Raw genomic sequence first — 18851 nt, 5'->3', positions numbered from 1 at the left:
TCCTCCAGGAGCCTTCTCCATTACCTTGACAGTTTCCTTTATAGAGAGATTGTATTTACCCGAGTTATTAACGCTGCTTTGTTTGTGCCTGGTTTTCATTTTCTTCCCTTCTTCCACCTGTCGGGAGCATTTTGAATCACATTTTAGGAGTTGGCGAACAATGTGTTTCTTTAGGAAACTGGATGGTGTCACCAGTGGGGTTTGGGTGGGGGGCAGGAGGTTGTTTTGTTTTGTTTGTGCGTGTGCTACTAAGAGATTACTCTGCTTCCCCAGATTTGAAAAAGTGAACGTGCCTTGTTTTCATAAACTGTCAGTCAACAGAACTTTAAACTGTATCGAGTAGATAAAAGATACGCTTTAAAGTATGGATTGTATGTCAGATAAAAAACCATAATACGTGGAGACTCCAGAGGGCAAGCAAGTCTCCATAAGAAATAAGAGCCTGCAGGAGAAATTCCTCAGGCTGACAATAGCAAACAGCAATTAGTAATACTCATGAGACTATTATGTTGGTCATACAGGCAAGATCTTTTCTTAAACTCTCCCCCTATATAGAATACAATGGCCGTGCCAAAAGCCTTTCCTCTTTATCTAGTTTTGTTGAAGCAAAAGTTGTGGGTAGAAATACTCAAAGATGGGAAGTCAAGAAGAGTGACACTCACTATAACCCCAGCACTCTGGGGACCACGTTGGGAAAACTGTGAGACCAAGACCAGCTGAGCGGCACAGTGGGGGGAGGGCCGCTCAGCTCTGAGTGCTTGCCACATGTCTGAAACTCTCTGATCCCCGACGCCATTCTCAACGGTAGGGATTATAGGGAGGCAAATTCCTCAGTTTTAATAGAAAAGGAAAGGCTAATTAACACTCTCAGATCTTTTTAAAAACGCACTTGTAAGGAGCTGGAGAGAGTTTAGCAGCTGAGAGCACTGGCTGCTCTTTCAGAGGACCTGGTTCGATTCCCAGCATCCACGAGGAGTCTCACAACCTCCTGCAACTCCAGCACTCAGGGACCCGACCCCTCTCCAGGCATCTGTGGGCACCAGGCACTCTAGTGGTGCAAAGACAGACATGCAGATGAAACATCCATACACAAAAACTAAGTTTCTATATACCCTCGAGGGCTTTTTTCTTCACATCATTTTACTACAAACTGAGCTGTAACTACCGAAGAGAAGAGCGTCAGTCGGGTTCCAGGAGAACAATGTCTCAGCGGCATCCACGGAACCAGCTGAGATGTTAAGAAACCAAACGTGCAAACGCTACACACGCTCATTGGGAAGGAAAAAACTTTTCCGTCTTTGATTTCTTTTGGAAAGATAAAATGAAAGGGACGGTAATACATATTTTAAGCCCTGTGAATTCACAATGGGGCTTTAGAATAAAGAGGTAGAAACCTCTGAACTAACAAAGGTCCATCATCGTACACATCTTTTCTCACAAGTACCTTGTAAAGGAAATGATGTGGGACAGAGGGACCAGCTGGCTCTGCCACACCTTCAGGAATAAACAGTGCGTTTCAGATTGTATCAGTCTAGCCAGGATGGACTATCCCTGACTTCTCTTGGATGGCTCCTCGTCACACACAACTGTTTTCGTCCAGCGCTCTGGGAAAGAATACGCTCAGTGCTTACATCTGAGTGTCTCTTTGTACTGTCCCAAAGGCTGAAGTCGACAAATCCCATTAAATTGATTAAAGTGGTCCAAGGGACTACCTAGGCTTTCACACTGGCCTTAGATGAAAGACCAGAAAGCCTCCTTCTGAGGGCACCTCAGTCTAGGATGGGCAAGTCATTTGGATGAGGTGTTGAGTTTTGTGGATTTTTTTGATGGATTGATTTTTTATATTTTTCTGTAATTTTCAAAGAGGTCAACAAAGACTCAAAAGCTCTTCTGTCAGACAAAGAGAAGTGGCTTTTATTACAAATGATCTCTAATTATTCCTTTGTTCTAGAAAGAGAGCAGTGACAGCTACTACCGGAGCTTAAGAAGCCAGCAATAAATCCTGATGAGGCGTTTGCCAGGGCTCCGGAAAAGGAGCGTAAGTAAGGATGCACCAGTAATGCCCCCAAATTGAACAGGATGGAAGCGGCCCTCTGTCGAGCTGAAAATTTAAAGGAAGAAACAGGGAGAGCTAAAAATCAAACGTTGGGCTTGCAAACTGATGACAACCCCAAGACAATCAAAGGAGCTCCACAGAACGGCACGATTTGAGTGTTTATCTCCCCTCAGTGCGTGCACGCAGGAGCCCGTCTGTGTGGGTGCACGCCGTGCATGCGTGTGGGGGTCTAAAGTCAGCTCCCAGGGCCGTTGCCAAGACCCATGCACTTTATGTGTCTAAGATTTTATTTTTTTATTATGTTTATGTGGGTGTAGAGGTGGGGGGGTGCACGTGAGCTCCGGCGCCTGCAGAGACCAGATTGCCAGCTTTCCGGTTGGAGTTATAGATGAGCCGCCCAAAGGGCTTCTGGGAAGCAAACTTAGGTCCTCGAGAAGAACAGTATATGCTACACGCTCCTCAGTACCGACCATCTCTCCAGCCCCATCCCACTGTGTCTTTTGAGGCAGGGTCTCTGAGCCTAGAGCTCCCTGAGCTGGCAGGCTGACTGGCCTGTCTGTCTGTCGTCTGTCTGTCGGTGCCTCCCTAGTGATAGGAATAGAAGTACATAGCTTTCCCTTAGGTGTTCTGTACTGCACACAGGTCCTCGTGAATTCACAGCACACATTTCACAGACTGAGCCATTTCTCCACCCGGGCGTGGTTCCTACCATAAAAGAAAAGGGTACTGAACTGTAGCTATAGCTGGCTGAGCTTCCTGGTTTTTAAACTGGCTTCCCAAATCATGGGGCAAAGAGAAAATGGCAGGTGCTCAACCTAAAAAAATTCAGTTTTCTTTTCCATAAAAACGAGGAGGCGTGGCCAAGGCTGTAGCTTCCCCTGCACTTGCCTGGCATGCGGTAGGACACGGTTCAGCCCTCAGTACTAACAGAAGCAATACAGTTCGCTAATTAAGTATCTACATCTTTGCACTATTAAAAAGAAAAGGGAAGTCAAGAGAAAGCCTAAGTGTTTGGCATCCACAACACTGGGAAGACGCCATCAACGTAACTCACTTTAGCTATTGGCCTCGCTCTCTGTCAAATCTCCTCGCGTCCACACAGCATTCAGGAAGAGCATTCACTGTTGTCTGCAAAGTTTCACTTGAGAACACCCAGACTTCCATTCTTTCTGTGGGACTGTAAGAAGCTTTCAGGATGTTAGTATCTTCACTCGTGAAGTGAGAGATGTCAACGGGACTGGGGTATTGTCTACAAATCTCCTCCTGCTAGCACCAATCTAAATTCCTACTCCACTTGCCACAAAAAGGACTTTTATTTTTCTCTCTAACACTCAAGTTCAATTAAAAAAAAAATAGCTCAGTTCCTCAGCTAGTCCTCAGAGACCAAGACTTCAGAAGCATACTTAGCTCTCCCTTGTCTCTTCCACTTCCAAGGCCAAGCCCCATTGTCCCCTGTCCCTAAGTGGACTCAGAACTTGACTGTTTTACGTGGTCACTTGTTACCTGTAGTGGTTCTCTTGTAGGCTAGACTGTGTTGTGTGTAGCTGAGTCAGCATATTCTCGTAAAATCTGTTGCTTTACCACTTCCCATCGCTAGAAGCTTAGACTGTAATTGTATCTATCCTGTCCTGCTTTTTCTATTTTTGTATGTTTTAGTTACGAGGTCACTGAAGACTTGCAAAGACACGACTATTTCTGCTCTGGATGGTGAATGTTCATGTCTTCACATGTATGTGTTATGTGCACTTAGGGTGGGAGCATGACACCGTGTGTGGAGCTCAGAGGACAGACCACCTACTGGAGTCAGCCCTCTCTGTCCACCATGTGGGTCCTAGGAACCAAACTCAGGTCACTGGGCTTGGCAACCCAATGAGCCATTTGGCCAGCCCAAGTCGCTGAAGATTCAAGGAAAGACTAGCTTTAATTATAGGTACAATTCACAGTTCCAACTCACTTTGCATGAACCCCATTCACCTCAATGCCAGGCCCCGGGAAGCCAACCAAAATTAGTTCTAGGCTTCTCTCCGAGCAACAGCAAGAAAAAGACCCTCTTCCCTAGAATGATCTAAATGAGTCTCAAACAAACTGCTTGCAGCAGTGTCTTAAGTCTGACTTCAGTTTTATAGTCTGAGTTCATTAAGATCTTAGGCATGAAGCTGTATGAATTCTATCCATAGAGGGAAAAAATAGTGTTCCCACTGACCCTTGGCCTCTTTTCTCCAAAGATGAAAAAGAACCTCACAAAAGTAATGACCACATGGGGTCCCAGCAGCTCCTAGTCCCCCGAAAGAACAGTGCTGCATCAACAGAGGCCATTAGCAATCCCTCACACAGACCTGGGATTTGCTTCCCGCCTCTATAAAAGCCATCCATTTGGTCTCCTTCTCCCTTCCTCTCTGCCAGCTCCTATCATTCCTCAAGACAAGTTTTCCCTGCAGTGCCGGCTCAGAAAGCACCAACGTTGTGAGGCACGTCTTCGGTTCCGAGCCCTTGTCCCTGCCACGCATGTTTTTCATGAATCCCTGGACCCGAGTAGCACAGAGTTGGGTTTCATTTGGTTTGCTTAGATAAACTAGCAAAGAAAAGAGTTATAGTCACTGCAAACACCGCACCAAACTGAAAGTTAATAATTAACTCGGGCTCTGGAAAAACTTATTTGAAACAGCCTAACTCTAAAACCAGAAGGCAAATTTTAAAAAATCTAAAAAGGGTTGGGAACTGAAGCTCCAGCTCTGTGGAGCTCACTCTCCCACTGAGCTACCCCTCAGCCATCCTAGCAGCCTTCTGAGAGGTGGGAGGAGGTGTTTCTCCCAGGATTGTTCTTAGCTCACTGTGTTGACCTCATCAAATAATACTCCAAACCAGTCCAAGCCAAGACATTCAAGATAATTTAAGATTTATACAAACCCCACTTAATATTTGTATAATTTAAAATGTATACGAATCTCACTTAATATTTATTCATTAACCTGGTGGCTTTGTAACTCTTGCATGCCTTGTCCATTCAGGTGATTTCAAATAAGACACACACACACCCCACACCCCATCTCTCCGACCCCCATAGCCCTACACTTCCACCCCTTCTACCCCAACCCCTCCCATCCCCCAACCCTACACCTCTACACCCCATTCACACACACCCCACACCCCGTCCCTCCCTCCTACCCCCAAAGCCCTATACTCTCACCCCTCACATACCAACACCTCCCATCTCCCCAACCCTACACCTCACACACACACACACACACACACACACACACACACACACACACACACCCTCGCCACTGAGAATCTCTAATAACTAATATAATAACACTATTGTCTTAGGGTTTCTGTTGCTGTGGAGAGAAATCAAAGGGAAAACATTTACTGGGGTGGCTTTTACAGTTTCAGAGGTTTAGTCCGTTATGACTTGGTGTGACTTGGTGGCCTGCAGACCGCCGTGGTGCTGGAGCTGAGGGTCCTTACTTCTTGGCTCACAGGTAATAGAAAGAAGTCTAGGTCACTGGGAGTGGCTTCGTATACTTGCTTCTTAACTCTACAAGCAAAGTTGAGAGCATTTTGTCTCCAGTTTTTTTGAGGGGCATAATGACCAAATGAATCACCACTGCTTCCTCTTACCTCAGAGATAATAGCCTATAATCCAGAAGTTTCTACTGGTGTCCGTCAAGTCAATTCCAACACATAGATGAGTTTTATTTGCCCCGTGGTAGGAGGGGAGAATGAAATCTACTTCTAAGAGGAAATGTGTCAGTGTCTCCTCCCTTAAGAGTTAATCCTATCCGGTGGAGGTGGCTCAGGCCTCTAATCCCAGCACTCAGGAGGCAGAGGCAGGAGGATCTCTGAGTTTGAGACCAGCCTGGTTTACAGTGTTCCAGGACAGGGCTACACAGAGAAAGACTGCCTCAAGAAAACAAAAGCAGACTTAATCCAATGGTTCAGGTCAGGAACCTGGCTGGAGGCGGGGGACACCCCTAGGGGACAAGTTTACTTTGTAACATTTCCCTCCCAGAATTCCCTGTGTGTGCAGGACTTTGTGAGTCTTCATTCCTTCTGTGGTTTTCAGCTGCTGGTGAGGGCCTGGGCAGCTTCTAAACTCCCTAGGACTCTAGCCCGCTTTCCTGAAGACTCCCTGCCCTCCCGCTGCCACGCGACTGACCACGCAACTATCTCAAAAAGCGTGGCCTGTTTCTTTCCTTCTTTTCCCCTCCTGGCAGCTTCAAGGTTTACAGCTGCCTGCCCTTGAGCTTTTCTTCTGAACTCGGATAAGTTGTTCTTGGGTTTCCATTTGCCTGCATTCTTGAATGCTTTTCCTTCTGTAACTAAAGAGCCCCAAGAGGGGGGCCTCGGTTCTCCTAGGATCATACAGTGGCTCCACTGGGGTGCCCCAAAGTTTCTGGTAACCCCTCTTGACAACAGCCCAGTCCTGCACCCTAGATGGCCCTGTACCCGCAAAGAGGTGCTTTAGTTTTTCTCTTAACACACAGCCTCGCTACGTAGCACAGGCTGACCTCAGTTCTTAATCCACTTGATTCAGGCTTACGGGGGCAGCCGAGCTCAGAGGTGAGCGCCGCAGCAGGTCTCACACTGAGGACTCAATTCTCATTTTAGCTTGGTCTTGTTTAATTAGCTTGAGAAGAAGCTGTCCCTACGAGGGAAACATGGTCAGTTATTTCTGAATAACCCTCAGTGTGCGTCTAAACGCAGTAGAGCAGAAGTTGGCAGAAAGGCAGAACAAGGTGTGTCTTTTGTTTGTCTCTGCTCGACCGTGCCACCTAGGAAGCACTTTAAACAGTAGAATAATGAATGATAAAATTGTTGTCTAGACTTCTCTAAGAATGTGGAAAAGAGAAAATAAAATCTTTTTCTTTATCTGATTCAGGAGTTCTCCCCCCCCCCCCCCCCCGCGCCCCCTGTGAATTAGAGAAAGCACTTAAAATGAGGATCTGTGCCAGAGGCTGTGGGAAGATGCATATGAACGGTGTCTGTGCCAGAGGCTGTGGGAAGATGCATATGAACGGTGTAAGCGCGATGGAGTCTTTACCTTAGCTTGACATGGACGTCCTGGGCAGTTAGGCTACAGTCTATCATAAGGAATTGGCTCCAGCAGCAAGGAGAGCCGTCACCCTCATCACCAGGAGACACATTAAAAAGCCGTGACTGGAAGGCTTGGCAGAGGACATATGTCTGGAACCCTTACACCAAAGAGCTGTGAACTCACTTTTCAAGGGGCCCCTGGGAGTGATAAATAACTGGAAGACTTACTCAAAGGTAGAAACTTCTGGAACCTAGAGATGACTCACAGATAGTCGGTGTATGAAGGAACTAGCCACAGAGTTCAGCAGTCCTCCAATTCCATCTCCCAAGAAAAGAAAAAGAGAAAACAATGCGAAAGTAGGAGGCATTTGGCAGCAGGGGGAAGACAGGAGCAGGTGAGGAGGGCTGTGCTCGGAGAGCATTATAGAGAATACAATATATATAATGTTTATACAATGCTTATATATAATATGTAATGTTTGTATAATATATAAGTAAATTTCTTATACTTATAAAATTGCAAAGAAATAATTGATTTTAAAAGTAATTAAACACCTATCATATCCATCTTTCTCGAGCCTTCGTAATGTTTTCTCAATGAGAAAAACAAGAATCAGAAAGAATTCAGCAATTAGCAAGAAATCACACTTCTGATTACTCAGTATGCCCTCTGGTAGCCACCTTGAAACTAAGCTGCAAAGGTGTCAGGATGATTGTTTTAATGGCGACCCATCAGTCTCGATCACCCTCTCAGTAAGTGCCCTCTGAAATATTCAGAGCTGGTACGGTGTGCCCTGGCAATGGACGTGTCTCATTTTTATACGAGGACAACCGGGGGACCCACGCTACCTCTTTCTGAGCAGTGTGGCACAGCGACATGCTCACTGAGGCATACAACCAGAATGTGTCAGTTTGAAGATGAAAAAAAATTCTCCCCTCTCTAACAAGATATTTTACACAAAAACTATAACTATTTTCAGTATATGGCCTGCTTATATACCCAAGGGAAGTTGCTTCATGTTGTAATAAATATGTTATTGCTCAGGGTCCGGATTCATCTACCCCCTTTTTAAAGCATAAGGATTTTTTTTCAGCTGTTGAAAGCCTATGGAATTGTGATCAGATATTCCCTAATGCAGAAAGTTCCACACTTCGCTTTAATCACACTGATATTATGCTGTTGAAAAAAATGTATCAGATTTTGCTACTTGGTAAATAAGCTCCTTGTTTTTATGTTAAAAGGAAGAGCCTTTGCATTTTCCTGCCATCCTTCCGTGGTTGACTCCCGCTCCAGCGATGCCTGCAAGGACAGGTGGTGTTTATGCAGACGACTGAGCACGTTACAATGTGTTCTTCCTTTTGGATAAAACATTAGTGTATCAGATGTTCGTCTTCCGCACTTCTGCATTATTTTACATTGAGAATTAGATGGTGTGCTGGCTTAGCTTTTTGACTCTGTTTTTCTCTTTCCTGGAAACTAAGTTTATAAATAAGGTTCCCTCTACACTCCGCATCATCGTCTCACAGAATAGCTAACTGGCTAGGCAGCATGATAATGATAGCTATACCTGTCTTGCGTTGTAGAAGAGCAAATAGAAAAAAAAAGACAAGTGTTCTGGGGTAACCAAAAGCACACCACTCATGCGCTAGAACAGCATTTAACTTACTATCCATTCCTCCACTCTGGGTGTCAAGGGAAAGCACTGGCTCCTGTACACATCTTCCAGGAAGTCAGCGTTTGCCAAACTCTGAAACACAAGGGTCAGAGAAAATTATTATTTCTTCAAATCTAATAGCATGTCTTGTGTATGTAAAAACATTATCAATCAAACTTTAAGAGATTACCCAAATAATTTTAAGTATCCAGATAGCCTTCCCACCTGCAGGACCTGCTAGAATCTTGCTCCCAGTTAACATGACCACACGCTCAGCCTACGTAGACTCCCACCATCTCCTCGCCACAACACAGGGATTCCAGTCCAAGGAAAGACAGAGGCTCCCAGATTTCCCGCAGGAATTACTAAAAACTGTGTTCTATGTGTGGCACTTTATGTTGTGTGTTCTGAATCCGGCTTGTCACCAGTGAGACATAAGTAGAGGAAAGCAAGTGACCAGCTGCATGGTTTCGGAAAGTTCTAGCAATGCTTTAAGTCAACAAATCCATGGTGCAAACATTCACACGGAGCTTCCTTGAGCTTCAGATCGCCACGTGGCCTTTTCCCACAGACCGTGGAGGAGATGGAAGGCCATGAAAGGACTGTAAGCATTCTGGTGTAAAATTTCGGAGTGCAGACAGAATGAGAGAAGATATGATGGTTGCTGAGCCCTCAAGAACAGGTAGGACCTGGGATGCGAGGAGAAGATGGAGAACCAATTGAACTAGGAGGAAAGGCAGAAATTCAGCTTTCTGAGTTGATGTGGTGGTTTGAAAGAAAATGGCCCTTGGAGGGAGTGGCACCATTAGGAGGTGTGGCCTTGTTGGAAGTTTGTCACCTCGGTGGCAAGCTTTGAGGTCTCTTTTACTCAGGTTTGCCTCAGTGTGACTGTCATTTGACTTCCTGATGCCTGCAGGATGTAGCGCTCTCAGCTCCAGCACCACATCTGCCTGTATGCGGCCAGGTTCCCCGTCATTATGATAATAGACTGAACCTCTGAACTGTAAGCCACCACCCCAATTAAACGCTTTCCTTATTAAGAGGTGACTAAGAGTTGCCATGGTCATGGTGTCTCTTCACAGCAATAGAAACCCTGACTTGATCGGAGTATCTAAAGTAAGAAGACCCACTTTTCAGCGTGGGTGGCACCTTCTGGTGGCTGCCCAGACAGAAAGAGAAGTTTCTGCCGGCAGCCTCTTTGCCTTCCTTCCGTCTGATGGCTAAGTTCCTCAACTCTGCTGCTGCTGCTGCTGCTGCTGCTGCTGCCGCTGCCAATTCCCTTGCTAATAGGAGGATCCTGCTTCAGGCTTCCAAACTGGACCAAAGACCAGTGGCTCAGCAGGAATCCTTCAGGCCTTCAGAATCAGATTGCTGAGATTGCTCCACTTTCAGACTGAGTAGCTACTGGGTCCTTGTCCTCTAAAAGACAGCTATTCTGAACTACCCAGACTATATTCTGTAAGCCAGTCTAATAAATCCCCTTTAATACACACTTCATTCTTTCTGCACTGTTCCTCTAGAGAACCCCAAATAAATACACATTATTTCTAAATGGGGCCACTCATTTTATTAACTAATAATAGTGTATTGTGTGACAAAATTTTTCTTGAGATACAAAACACACTTCTACTCATCCCAGATAGGGGACCTGTGACAGAACATAATATGGAAGTTACCTGTGGTGGTTTGGATAGGAATGGCCCCCACAGGCCCAGATGTTCGAATGTTTAGGGAGTGGCAGTAGGAGATACGGACTTGCTGCAGTGAGTGTGGTCTTATTGGAGGAAGTTTGTCGCTGGATGTCTACAGAGTTTCTATTGCTGTGAAGAGACACAATGGCATGACAAGTCTTATACAGGAAAACATTGAATTGGGGCTGGCGTACAGTTTCAGAGGTTTACTCCATTATTGTCATGTCAGGGAGTGTGGCAGCATGCAGGCAGACGTGGTGAAGGAGAGGAGCTGAGAGTTCTGCAACCATACCAGCAGGCAGCAGGAAATGAATGCCACACTAGACCTGTTTGAGCATTTGAGAGCACACTTCCTCCATCAAAGTCACACCTACTCCTACAAGGCCACACCTCCCAGTAGTGCCACTCCCTATGAGCCTATGGGGGGAGTAGTTTTATTCAAATCAACACACCAGGAGTGGGGTCTGAGGTTTCAGAAGCTCAAAGTGAGGCTCAGAGACTCTCACTTCCCACTGCCTGCCAATCCAGATTTAGAACACTCAGCTCCTTCTCCAGCACCAAGTCTGCCTTTGTGCTGTTAGGATTCCCACATGACCATAAAAGACTAAAACTCTGGACCTGTACACCAGCTCCAATTAAACTTTTTCCTTTATATGAGTTGTTGCGGTCATAGTGTCTCTTCACAACAATAGAAACCCTGACTAAGACACTGCCGAATTCCACTTGGGTTACTTACAGGAATATGGGTGAGAGGTTACTTCCAGGAGCAGAAATGACTCAGAGACAGCTGCACACCCCAGTATAAGTGACAGCTCTCAAATCTGGGAACATGCAGCACACTGCACAGCCTGCAGCAGATCACCAGGTTGGAGAGCATCCTTTTCAGGTGACTCCGTTGGTCTCAACCTCCTCCAGGCAGCTGGGCTGGCCTCAGAGTCATCTTTGCAGCCTGGCTTGTCTGAGAGTGACTCTCAGCCATCTTTATTGTATGTATGTAGTGACTGCCTCGTGTATGTAGTGACTGCCTCATGTATGTAGTGACTGCCTCATGTATGTAGTGACTGCCTCATGTATGTAGTGACTGCCTCATGTATGTAGTGACTGCCTCGTATATGTAGTAACTGACTGCCTCATGTATGTAGTGACTGCCTCATGTATGTAGTGACTGCCTCATGTATGTAGTGACTGCCGCATGTATGTAGTGACTGCCTCGTATATGTAGTAACTGACTGCCTCATGTATGTAGTGACTGCCTCGTGTATGTAGTAACTGACTGCCTCATGTATGTAGTGACTGCCTCATGTATGTAGTGACTGCCTCATGTATGTAGTGACTGCCTCGTGTATGTAGTGACTGCCTCATGTATGTAATGACTGCCTTGTATATGCATGTATGTAGTGACTGCCTCGTGTATGTAGTGACTGCCTCGTGTATGTAGTGACTGCCTCATGGATGTAGTGACTGCCTCGTGTATGTAGTGACTGCCTCATGTATGTAGTGACTGCCTCATGTATGTAGTGACTGCCTCGTGTATGTAGTGACTGCCTCGTGTATGTAGTGACTGCCTCATGTATGTAGTGACTGCCTCATGTATGTAGTGACTGCCTCATGTATGTAGTGACTGCCTCGTGTATGTAGTAACTGACTGCCTCATGTATGTAGTGACTGCCTCATGTATGTAGTGACTGCCTCATGTATGTAGTGACTGCCTCGTGTATGTAGTGACTGCCTCATGTATGTAATGACTGCCTTGTATATGCATGTATGTAGTGACTGCCTCGTGTATGTAGTGACTGCCTCGTGTATGTAGTGACTGCCTCATGGATGTAGTGACTGCCTCGTGTATGTAGTGACTGCCTCATGTATGTAGTGACTGCCTCATGTATGTAGTGACTGCCTCGTGTATGTAGTGACTGCCTCGTGTATGTAGTGACTGCCTCATGTATGTAGTGACTGCCTCGTGTATGTAGTGACTGCCTCATGTATGTAGTGACTGCCTCATGTATGTAGTGACTGCCTCGTGTATGTAGTGACTGCCTCATGTATGTAGTGACTGCCTCATTTATATGAAGCCCGAGGTTCAGCTCCTGATGTAAAAAAGAAAAGAAAGTGAACAGCCACAGGCCAACAATATGGAGTGACAATCACAGAGCAACTGTCACTCACCTGCTGCCGTCATTCACATGCTGTGCTGCCGAAGGATCCGCAGGAAGCAGGGCTGGGGGAGGGCACAGCAGGCAAAGCCTTTGCTGCGCACACATGGTGACCCGTGTTCCTAGTCACGGCACCCACATGAAAAGTCAGCCACGGTAGTTGGTGCCTTTAACCTCGACGCTGGGGAGATAGACAGGCAGAGATCCTGGAAGCTCACTGGCCAGCCTTCTAGTCAAATTGGTGAGCTCCAGGGTCACTGTCTCAAAAAATAAGGACAGTGATTGAGTACGTCAGACACTGACTTTTTGTGCAAACACCACACGTACACCAAAGGACAGGGAGGGAGGGAAGGAAGGAAGGAGGGAGTAAGCAAAGCAATATGATATGACCACTCTGGAAAAGTTAGCTTTTTTCTTTTCCTTTCCTTTTTATGAGACAGGGTCTCTCTATGCACCCATGGTTGTCCTGGAACTGGGTATGTAGACCAGCCTGGCCTTGTAGAGATCTGCCTGCTTCTGCTTCCCAAGTGCTGGTATTGAAGGCCTATGTCACCAAGCAATTTCTTATAAAATGAAAGCTAGGCTGACCACAGGGTTCAGCTCTCCTGTGTCTAGGTATTCATGCTAGAGAGAGAAAAATTTCATTCACAGAAAAATCTACACACAAATGTGTATGAGGTCTTATCGCTAAGCATGGGACTGAGAACAGAAAAGAGCTGTCTTACCCAAGGTTAGACCAGCCTCCTGGAGGAAGGCTATATCTAGTGACTGACCCAGGGGATCCAAGGTCTTGGTCTCTGCTTAAAATATACAATTCGATGTGGGCACTACAGCACAGCACCAGACCGGTTAAATCATGTTATGGCTGAAATACAGCTCCACTTTCCAGGACCAGATTCACCCTCCCCTCACCCTACTCTTGGGTGTCTGCTTGGTGAGACAATCTTCTCCCTGATTCTGATGACCGTGTGATCACACTCCCAAGAGCTGATCCAAGTTCGTGAGCCTGCAGACCAGTGGTCTGCTGAAGGTTGATGATCCCTAAAAAGCTGTATAGAAAAATTGTCAAAATATAAAAATTCTGCCCACAAGGCTTAAGCTTCCAGGGTGAGGCAGTGTAAGGGTCTGATTAGCAAAACTTCTGTGTTTTTAGAACAGATTAAACATCAAAAAGTGTAGAAGAGATCCCCAAAAAATTTCTTCTTGAAACTTTCTGGTTTAGTTCTTATTTTTAATGTTTTCCCACTGAGAATAAACTATGGAGCCAAGGAGGCCGGTCTCGACTCAGAGAACAAACATTAAAGAGTTTAGGAAAGAGAACGGAGGAGTTAGGAGAGGGACAAAGGACCGAACGCTTTAGTGGGATTTTTTTTCTCCTGGAGAGTGGAAGCCTGAGGGAAATAGTAAAAAAGTCTTGGACAAAGGCTCAGGCTGCAGGAAAGACTGGGGCTCGCGAAGAGAAATGGCTCTGCAGAGTCAGCCAGAGGCTGTTCAAGAGCTGCCATCTGCTCCTAGGAGTGGGCGCTTTCAGGGATGTTCCTAAGCTTAACGTTCAAAACACACAGCAAAGTCACAGATGAGGTCCGGATTAAGCAAAACAACATTCGGGTCTACCCGAACTGCTCAATGACAGCAGTACAGAGCATGCTCAGATCTGTGTGTCTTCCTGGGAAAACAAACACAAGCTCACCCCTGCTTCACTGTCTTTCTTGTCCAGGATAGATATAAATCTACAAAAGAAAACAGATGACTTTTAAATGATACATCGATGCCGTCAGCTAACAACTGATAAGTGCTCAGTACTTAAGGGAAGCAGGAGAATGCAAAGATGGAATGGGGTGATTCCAGCCAGAACACGGCCAGAACGAAGCAAACAACGGGGTAAATATTGTCAAATGAAGTATGTTTTATACACTGATTTAAGGGTAGTGGGTGTCATGATTCTGAGGGGAAGAACATGGAGATGGAGCAGGCAGAAGCATTGTCCTTCGGCAGAGTTCTAAGGAAGATGTGAGAAGACTGTTTGAGATGAACCTTTGCTGAAGCATTTGCTAAGATGCAACAACCCCTCAAAAAACGCAGTTAGAAAGCCGAACATGGGGCTGGAGAGACAGCTCAGCAGGTGAGACAACTAACCTCTCTTCCGGAGGACCAGGGCTCCAGAGGATCAGACACCCATGTAGTACACAGGCGTACAGACAGACAAAACACCTTCACACATAAAATGAATAATTTCTTTTAAATCTGGGGTGATGGTCCATATTCTCAATTCTAGCACTGAGGAGGCAGAAATGTCAGGACCTCTGCTGGCCAGTCATCCATACCTAATCCCCAAGTTTTAGGCCAATGAGTGATGGAGCAAGGTCATTGGTTAAATAAAGAAACCGCCTTGGCCCTGATAGGACAGAAAATTAGGTACGCGGAGTAAACAGAACAGAATGCTGGGAGGAAGAGGAAGTGATAGCTCTCCTCTCTGGGGCAGACGCGATGAAGCTCTGAGCCAGGATGGACATAGGCTAGAATCTTCCCGGTAAGCGCACCTTGGGGTGCTACACACATTAATAGAAATGGGTTAGATCAATATGTAAGAGTTAGCCAATAAGAGGTTAAAACTAATGGGCCAAGCAGTGTTTAAAAGAATACAGTTTCCGTGTAATTATTTCAGGTAAAGATAGCCAGGTGGCGGGAAGCGGCCTGCTGCTCATATTACAACAAATGAGAAATCCTGTCTCAAAAGCAAAGTGATGGCCAGTAATGGTGGCTCAGCACTCTGGAGGCTGAGACAGGCGGACTTAAGTGGGTTTGAGACCAGTCTATGTGGTATGTGGTCTACACAGTGAGCTACAGGCCAACTGGAGGTACATGGTAAGATCCTGTCTCAAAAGACAAACAAAATAAAAAAGGTGATGAGGCTGGAGAGGTGGCTCAGCAGCTAAGAGCACTTCCTGTTCTTGCATACCACCTGGGTTTAGTTCCCACAGAGCGAGGTTCACAACCTTTGTAACTCCAGTTCCAAGGAATCTGTTGCCGTCTTCTGGCCCTCTTCATAGCCATGGCACTGTACACAGCACACATACACTCAAGCAGGTGGGCACGCACACATGCGCGCACACATGTATAAATAAAAATAAATAATGTAATAATAAATAACTTGTAAAAAATTGTAATAAATAAATAAAAGTAGTTGCCCCCGAGAAACGATAGCTGAGGTTGGCCTCTTCCCTTCACAGATCCACATCCACAAACACTACACACCCACACAAAAAGTGCATGTACACACAAAAGCAGTGAAGTTTGCAAGCTTAACACATTTTCATGGAGTAAATAAACAATCGAATTAAGGGAAAGTGGGTGTGTTTACCACCAAAGCGAGGTGGGATCCAGGAGAATGGCTTCAATGGTCAAGAACTATGAAAAGTCGAGGCTTTGACCTTACGGAAAGACGACCTGCTAGCCTGCAGCGCTCTTGGGTTCCGGTCAGAGACTAAAGTCCTAACCATTGTCAGCAGAGCAAGCTAGAACAGAATTACGTTACCTCCGTGACTCTCGCCCTCCATGCAGAAGGGCTCAGATGGATCTTCAAATCTCTACACACCTTTTAAGTTTCAGCATCTGGCACACTGGCCACAGGGAGTGTCAGCAATGAGCGACAAGTGATGTCATGTTTGTAAGACAGGGTGGACGGAGAGAAGAATACACGCAGACCACAACAAATTTCTGTGTTTTTTATCTTCTCGCTATTTTGTACTCCATTATCCCATCACCAGGACCAAGCTCTTTTACCACATAGAAAAGTATGGCTGCTTCTGTCTCGCTCTGCTTAGATCTGTGGTTCTCAGCCTGTGGGTCTCAACCCCTTCGGGGTTGCATATCAGATATTTACATTGTAATTCATAACAGTAGCAAAATTACAGTTATGAAGTATCAACAAAATAATTTTATGGTTGGGGATCATCACAGCATGAGTAACTGTAAGTATTAAAGGGTCACAGCATTAGGAAGGTTGAGAACCACTGGAATAGCTAACAATGCCCACAGTTCTCCTGCCCAGTCAGAGGGGAAACATCCGTCCTGATGCTGTGGAAGACATTGTGCTGCCCTCTAACCAAGGTCGCCATCCTGAGGCTGCCCGCAGCCCCTATCGTGGGGTTCTTGTGGTAGAGTGGAAGAGCTGATGAGTTAATCTGCAAAACTCAATGTTCTCAGATTCGCCCCTTCATAACTTTTAGCTTATGGCTAGCGGCACTGTGACACCCAGGATGACAGCGATACAAACTCCCCAGGCCACATAGACAAGGATAACTTTCCCAGTGTGTGTGTCGCATATGAAATAACAGAGACTGAATGCAAACGTCCCACTGAGAGATGGGAGGGAGTTCTCAGGGATGTTTGAGATAGATACAGGATTTGGGATTAGTGAGACCGCAGAGGTGGGAGACAAGGGGGTAAATACTGACGAGCATCTGGTTTGGGAATTTCTGGATCATGGAGGTGGCTGAGTAGTCTCAGATTGCCCAGGACCTTCTCTGTTTTCCACACTGAATGACCAGCATCTTGGGAAGTTTCTTGTCCTGGGCACTCTGTTCATTTGAGCACGATATGATAAGAAGTCATTTATTTCAGGGATATGGGAAACATGCCTGCTGTGGGAATGAATTCCAACCTGAGAAGTTGAATTTAAGATAACTGTGGGAGATGCAAGAGAAATTAGTTTTGAACCTGACCGAGCAGCAAGAGCTGAATGTGGAGAGCCAGAGTCACCCAACGAGAAGGTGGGGGAGGTGAGCGTCTCCAAGGGAGCCTATTCAGACACTGGGTAAAAGGGTTTGAGAATCAAACTAAGGGTAAAAAAATAATAAAAATATGGGGGGTGTGCACGGAGAAGAAAGGAATCCATCAAGGGAGGCAGAGCAAGCATCCACGAAAGTGGAAGAAGTAAATAACGGTCGTCTCAGAAGCCAAAGAAAGGACGTTTTCAGAAGACCAGAGGAAGGGTGGAAATGTCAAACGCCTCCGAGAGGAACCCACGGGATCCAGAGATTGGGTCTACTTCCCATGGTGATGGCAAATGGGCAGTTTTAGAAGTAAGTGCTCTGGCTGGAAAGGGAGCTGGAGACCCAGTTACAGTTAAGGGAGAAGTTCATGGCTGGCAGACACCAGCCCATCACCCCTGAGCTGAGAAAGGACAGCTAATCACGTCCGATCAATCTAGTCTTGATTCACAGGCACCCAAAAACATTCAACCTTCACGGACAGTTTTATATTTTAAAGTAAATTTATGCCAAGTAGCTTACAGACTTGCTCCCATCCACCCTGCACTGTGGCCTACTGAAGAACCCTTTCACAGAGATCACTGTATCCCCTTCAACTTCTCTCACTTCTAAAAGATTATAATGACAAAACCAATCTTTATCAACACACTCTATCCCTGCGGCTTCCTGGCCTTTGAGGTCGCTCTGTAGCTTTAGATCATGAATCTCTACTGCCTGCATTGGTCCCCAGAAGTCAAACGGGGTTGTCTTAAATTTTGTTCTTCTCTGGGGTATAACAACGAATGACTCCATACCAGGTTCCCAGCTAAGCAAATGGACACTCTTTCTGAAAGGGAGAATCGGGCCTTCCAGCATCTGTAGCTCTGAGACTATCCTTGCCGTCCTGCAGGGCAGAAGTCTGACCATTGTTTGGTGTGGTGATTTTTGTCTGCCCAAGCGACAGGTTCTAGATGCCAGAAAGCGATCCTCATCTTCTTCTCTCGCCCTACAGCTTGTAACAGACTGTGGGCTCCAGGCGTTTGTTATTACTCAATGGCTGACTCCTCATACTCAGAAACAAGACAACAAGCAGGATATGCGTGTGCCCTCTCCATAACGGTCCCCATTGTGTTCCTGACTGGATATGCGTGTGCCCTCTCCATAACTGTCCCCATTGTGTTCCTGACTGGATATGCGTGTGCCCTCTCCATAACGGTCCCCATTGTGTTCCTGACTGGATAAGCGTGTGCCCTCTCCATAACGGTCCCCATTGTGTTCCTGACTGGATATGCGTGTGCCCTCTCCATAACGGTCCCCATTGTGTTCCTGACTGGATATGCGTGTGCCCTCTCCATAACGGTCCCCATTGTGTTCCTGACTGGATATGCGTGTGCCCTCTCCATAACGGTCCCCATTGTGTTCCTGACTGGATATGCGTGTGCCCTCTCCATAACGGTCCCCATTGTGTTCCTGACTGGATATGCGTGTGCCCTCTCCATAACAGTCCC

This window comes from Microtus pennsylvanicus, chromosome 12, assembly GCF_037038515.1.
Source record: "Microtus pennsylvanicus isolate mMicPen1 chromosome 12, mMicPen1.hap1, whole genome shotgun sequence".
Lineage (NCBI taxonomy): Eukaryota > Metazoa > Chordata > Mammalia > Rodentia > Cricetidae > Microtus > Microtus pennsylvanicus.
The sequence above is the reverse complement of the archived record's forward strand: the minus strand, read 5'-3'. Positions refer to the sequence as shown.